This window comes from Chrysochloris asiatica, unplaced genomic scaffold (genome assembly GCF_000296735.1).
Source record: "Chrysochloris asiatica unplaced genomic scaffold, ChrAsi1.0 scaffold00238, whole genome shotgun sequence".
Lineage (NCBI taxonomy): Eukaryota > Metazoa > Chordata > Mammalia > Afrosoricida > Chrysochloridae > Chrysochloris > Chrysochloris asiatica.
In genome coordinates, this window is record NW_006408756.1 from 1627779 (window position 1) to 1633837 (window position 6059).

Sequence of the window (6059 nt, forward strand, 5' to 3'; positions counted from 1 at the left end):
AAAGAACAAGGCACCAGGAATTGATGGAATGAAAATTGAAATCTTTCAAGAAAGTGAGGCAGCACAGGAGGCACTCACTCTTCTCTGCCAAGAAATTTGGAAGACAACTATCTGGCCAACCGATTGGAAGAGATCCATATTTGTGCCCATTCCAAAGAGAGGTGACCCAACAGAATGCAGAAATCATCGGACAATATCTTTGATATCCCATGTAAGTAAAGTTTTACTAAAGGTAATACAGACATGGCTGCAAGCATACATTGACAGAGAACTTCCAGAGGTTCAAGCCGGATTCAGAAGAGGCCATGGAACGAGGGATGAACCAAGGTCAGCAGGCAGAGTCAGCAAGCAAACAATACAACAAGCAAACAATACGACCAGTTCAAAGAATCAGAGGCTGGAGGGTGACGCAGATATAAGACCCAGATCCAGCCAAAAGGTGGGCAGCTTTGCCTGAGTGTCCATGGACACACCCCCAAGGAAACATCCTTAGAGAAAGATCAGCATGAGACTGGTCCCTGTGTTGTTGCTGCTGTTGTTGTTGTTGTTAAGTGCCATCAGGTCAATTCCGACCCACAGTGACCCTATATAGGGTTTCCGAGGAGCAGCTCCCTGTGTGGTGGCGGTTAAAGAAATCTCAAATGCCTGAATTTCCCAACATGTTCTACCACTCCATAATTCTTGATGTCAACCACTACTCCTCCCCTCCCTCACGTCCCAGGGTTCCGCAACATTCAGCAACATCTCGCAGAACTCACAACGGTCAAGGGAAATGGATCACACAACTGTGGGGCTGGCAAGTCCCAAATCCATAATTCAGAGGTCAGCCTAGAGGATTCTCCACACCCACATTGTCTCAGGAGCTGAGGAACCCAAACTGGCAGCTCAGACAACAGGCTGCTGATACGTGAGGCTGTGGAAGCTGATGAATCTGGTCAGGTGATAGTCTGCAAGTCCCAAGACCTGGAGATCAGACGTGATAGCCAGATGCAAGACCCAGAGCCAGAGAATGACCCCTTTGCCATAGCATTCCTATATATTGAACTTTGACCATGCCCCCAAGGAAAATCAGGGGTGGTGGCAGTCTTTATCCTTGTTGTTGTTGTTGTTAGGTGCCAGACAGCCAGTTCTGACTCATAACAACCCTGTATAGGGTTTCTGAGGAGTGGCTGGTGGGTTTGAACCACTGATCTTGCAATTAGCAGTTCATTGTTTATCCTACAGAATCACACCAGGACTCCCCTTATAGGGGTCGAGTTGATTCTGACCCATAGCAACCCTGTATAGGGTTATAGGTGTGGGACCATGCAAATAAAGCGTTCAGAACCTCAAGGAGGGGATTCCATATGCTTTATGGAATTATGTACAACTTATGGGATCGCTCAGAAGGTATATAGGATTCTGTAAGGCAGAAGGGGGGGAAATGACTCATCATGAAGAGACAGAAATCAAGCATGTCCTTGAGACCCAGGGTCTCTGTGCTGGGAACCGTCTAGACCCAGGAGACAGAGAGAGTCAGCATGCTAACACCAGAGGCAGCAAGAAGCAGTGGTGGGCACAGGGTGACCGCAGAGGCAGCAAGAGAGCTGAGAGCCTTCAGGCAGCAGGTGTGCTGGCAGAGTGGGTACTCCTGGGCACTTGCCAGCCCTTGGAACTGGAGAGCTGGGCACCTTCAGGTTGAGGCTTACTGGTGGGGTGGATATCCCAAAGTGCGTAGTGGTAGAACTAAAGGACTTTGTGACCTTTTCCCCAGAAGGTCCAAGCAGGGCCCTGCACTAGAGAGCAACAAGAGGCCGTCCTGATTGAAGAACTGAGTCTGAAGTTGTTCCTGACCCTGGTGTCATGCTGTAGGATTAGCACTGAACTGCTAACCACAAGGTCAACTGTTCAAACCCACCAGCCACTCCTCGGAAGTCCTATACAGAGTTGCTATGAGTCAGAACCGAATCTACAGCACTTAACAACAACACCACTTCCTTAATGAAGCCCATAACTGTATTATCTGCAGCTTCTGTGAGGTCAATGCAGTAAATGATCAGACCCAGCAGAGAAGTCGAGAGCATTGGGGGAGGGAGAGTTGTGTTGCAATTGGGGGTGAGGGGGTGCGGGGGGTGGGTTTAAGTTTAGAGAGTGGAGGTGTGCTGGATCTCCACCTGGAGGGTCCACCTGGGGTCATTAATACTAATGATCCTCATTCCCACTGGGAAATTGGGCACGGGGGTCTGACAGCTGCCACCATGATACTTTTACAGAACTGTCATCTTTTCTTTTTTCCTATTTTTCTTACCAGGAGACCTGGTAAATGTAGTGGCTTATGAGCTAGTCTGCTAACCGCAAGGTCAGCAGTTCGATTCTACCCGTCAATCTTTGGGAGAAAAATGAGGTTTTTTGCTCCATAAAGACTTAGAGTCTTAGAAACCCTATATAGGGTCACTATGTTGTTGTTACGTGCCGTGGAGTCGGTTCCGACTCATAGCGACCCTATACAGGGTTTCCGAGGCTGTAAATCTTTACGGGAGCAGAAAGCCTCATCTTTCTCCCTTGGAACCGCTGGTAGTTTCAAACTGCTGACCTTGCGGTTCGCAGCCCAATTTGTAACCACTACGCTACCAGAGCTCCTTATATAGGGTCACTGTGAGTTGGAACTAATTCTGTGATACAAAACCACCACCATTTTCTTATCAGAAATTAATTTCCAAACTTGCCCTCAATTGTCCACATTTCTTCTCAGTTTATTGGAGGTCACCTGCCCTGCCACATTGGCCCTACCCCTGGAGTGTGTCATCACCTTCTGCACCCTCCCCTCGCTCCATAAAGCCTGACTGGGTGGGACACAGGTTCTGTCAGATGGGAATCTGCTTCGTGCACAAGAGCTTGAGTCCCTCCCAAAAAGTATAACTATATGGCAATTATTTGTCTTCAGAGTGTGACGACTTAACCCCATTGCTACATTTGGGAAGTCATGGTGTGGCGCTGTGGGATAAGCGCTGGACTGCTAAGTGCAAGGTCGGCAGTTCAAAGCTACCAGCTGCTCTTCCGAAACTCTATATGAGGTTGTTATGGGTCAGAACCAACTCCACAGCACTTAGTTATCAGGTTCAGTGATTCAATAGAAAGAGGTAGAAAAGCCATTAGCCTCCTGTTCTGATTTATTACAATGAAACAACACAGATGAAGGTCAGCAAAGGGAGGACACACCTGGGGCAGGGCTGAGGGGGGCATGGGTACAGTTTCCAGGCATTCTCTCTCTGTGGCATCCTGCAGTTGGCGCTGACTTCTCCCAGCATCAATGTGTGGCAGTATGCATGGACTGCTGCCCTCCAGGAACCTCCCGCTAGGCTGGTCATGCAGGCCTAGCTGACTACTGCTTGGCCGTTCTCAGTCCCCATACCCTAATGCAGCTTAGCCCCTTCTCCGTGCCCCCAGTACATCGCCCTAGGGAAACAAAGACACCAGATATCACCTCTGACTGCTGAGCTCACCCTTCACCATGAAGTCTCCTCCTAGGGCTGATGAGGAGAAGACTGAAGCCATGCTGATCCGGACCTTTTTCCTTCTTTCTGGAAGCTTCTAGTATTGTCCCCTTATTCCAAGTGCTCTGATGGGCTCCCCACAGGGGCCAGGGGCAGGGTTTTGCTCTGGGCATTCTGGGCCCTTTTGTTACATGTTCTGGGGTTTAGAAAATGCTTCTTATATTATTTATTTGGGACTGGAAGCGCTTTACTTAGCTAAGTCTTTGTTGAGTACCTGCTTTGTTCCTCATGGCAGAATATGGCTGTGTGTAGGGCAAGCAGCCTTCAGGGAGATGGCATTCGAAAGTTGACCCATACGAACCTCTGAAGACCTGCCCACATCTTCAGTCAAGGAAGGCTTCACTGAGGAGGTGGTCATTGAACCAAGACTTCAGGGATGCTCAGGAGTAGGCTATGGGAGAGGAAAACTGACTGTCAAAGGCTCCAGTTGGGCAGGCACTGGTGGACTCCTCCAGGAGGGGTCAGACCCAGGCTTCAGGGAGACCAACACTGGTCCAGGCTGGGACACCTTTGGGGACAAGTAGCAGACACCAGTAGATGGCTCACAGGGAAAGGACCTCCAACTCCGGCTCCAGCCCTTGGCTACATGCCCAACACTAAAAAGAGAGACTCAGATTGGTGGGGTGCTGAACCCAAGCTCTCATCTCCCGGGTCTGCACTCAGCACTCCATGCCCTCAGGGAGGGGCCCCTACACATGCCCCACCCTGAGTGTGAGTGTTCCACTTGACTTATTGCAATCCTGTCTCCATTTATAATTCTGATATTTGATCAGAATTAATAGTGGGGTTTTTTGCATTCGTTTTTATTTTTTTTTGTTTATTTGTAGTGGCAATATACCCAAAGAAACATACATCCATTCAACAACTTTTACATGTACAGTTCACTCTTGTTGGTTACGTTTGTCACATGAAATACCATCCTCACTATTTCTACCTATACTGTCTCACCACCGTGAATCCAGATTCTCTGCCCCTTAAAGTTATTGTCTGTGCTTTACATTGGCTATTGTCAGTTTGAACTCATAGAAAATTCTTTACAAGAGCACTGTGCTCAAACATTCTTAATGAATTGGAGCTAAGTTGTGACTTCATTTAACAATGGCTTCATGGGATAGGTTCAGTTCAAGATTGAAAGATAAATTCTTGGCAATAGACTTGCTATTCTCCCAGTCTTGATGGATCCAGTAAATTTGGTTTTGAAAGGAATTTGAAGTTTTGTTCTACAATTTCCCTCCTTTTGATCAGGGTTCATCTATTAGGTTCTTAATCAAAACATTCATTAAAATATAATTGGGAGTGTGAAACTGATGCCTTCCCATGGAAACTATCACTCGATTCACAATAAAAACTTTAAAATATACATATAATTAGCAATTTCATTAAAAGGTAAACATGCAACTACCTTATGACCCAGCAGCTGAACACCTGGGCGTTTGTATCAGGAAATTAAAACGTGTGTTCCCACAAAATCTGCACACATGTTTGTAGCATCTTTACTCATCACAGTCTGAAGCTAGAACCAACACAGGCATGCCTCCGTGGAGAGAAAATTAATGAACAAATCCTGGCACATCCACACCAAGGAACTGTCACTATTGCTAGATGCCCTTAAGTTGGTTCCAACTCACAGCAGTGACCCTGGATTTGCACCAACACTGCCTGGATTTGCACCAACCTCACAATCATTTCTCTGTCTAAGCCTGTCTTTAGAGCCATTGGGCCAATCCATTTCATGAGTGTCTTGCTCTGTTTCACTGACCCTTTGTCATCCTGATAATAAGTCCTAGTATTAACAAGAAATCCCACCATATCATTTTTTAATTAATGATGCCTTTTTATGCCCATCTAATAACATTGTATGTTCTGAGTAGAGCATCTGAGAAAAAGAGGAAGACCCCCAACAAGATGGATTGGCCAAGTGTCAGCTTCGGTGGACTCAAGCATGGCAACAGTAGTGAGGTTGGCTCAGGATCAGGCAGTGTTTCGTTATGAGTTGGTACCAACTCTATGGCACCTAACAACAACAACATGGGGAGTGTGAAAACTCAGGGAATCACCTCTGTTCTGGATATTAGTAACAATACCTTCAAGTTCAGCTTTATCTCTAAAGTTGAAAGCATCATAAATTTAAGTATGTTATAATGGTTGTTTGGGGTTTTTTTGCCCAGTGCATTTTTACATGATTCTCTTCATTGGAACTTACACTATCATGTTGAGTACACTCACATGTCCAGTTTATTTGCCACACTCTTGCTTCAAATACTAGTTAAAATGTAATGTTGTTGCTATTAAATCCCCTCGAGTCAGTTCCAACTCATAGCGAGTCTGTGTAGGGTTTCCGAGGAGTGACTGGTGGGTTTGAACTGCCAATCTTGCAGTTGGCAGTCCAGTGCTTATCCTTCAGTGCCACACCAGGATTGCTAAAATATAATTGTTGTTGTTGTTATGTGCCGTGGAGTCGGTTCCGACTCATAGCAACCCTGTATAGTGTTTCTGAGGCTGTAAATCTTTACGGGAGCAGAAAGC